The sequence below is a fragment of the Pteropus medius genome, unplaced genomic scaffold, assembly GCF_902729225.1.
Source record: "Pteropus medius unplaced genomic scaffold, Ma_sr-lr_union100, whole genome shotgun sequence".
Taxonomy (NCBI): domain Eukaryota; kingdom Metazoa; phylum Chordata; class Mammalia; order Chiroptera; family Pteropodidae; genus Pteropus; species Pteropus medius.
In genome coordinates, this window is record NW_024342472.1 from 641,562 (window position 1) to 641,996 (window position 435).

Sequence of the window (435 nt, forward strand, 5' to 3'; positions counted from 1 at the left end):
TACTCCCCAGGTTTACAAGGGCTCCACTATAGGTCACCTCCACTTAATCAGTCCTAGCTATCCAGCTGTTGTGCATATAATGTGACTTCCAGATGCCCACCTCATCCTCTTCACTTTCCTCTGGGCTTGCTCCAAGGTGGTCCTATGGCACCTAGTCTGGCACCCAACCAGTGTAGGGTGTCAATTCTCCTATCTCCTCTTTCAGGAACTCTGCATCAGAGGCACTTGTGCCTAGTGGTTAATAGCATGGGCTATAAACCAAGACCAGACCTGTGTTTAAAACTCAGCTCTCATCACTTCCTAAATGTGTCTTACACAGTTTGCTGAAACCCTCAGCTTCCTCCCTGGAAAATAGAGATAACAAAGATGTTTCCCTTACAAGGTTGTTGTAAAGCCCACCACCTGCTACAATGTTATTATTTTTAACCGGATTTT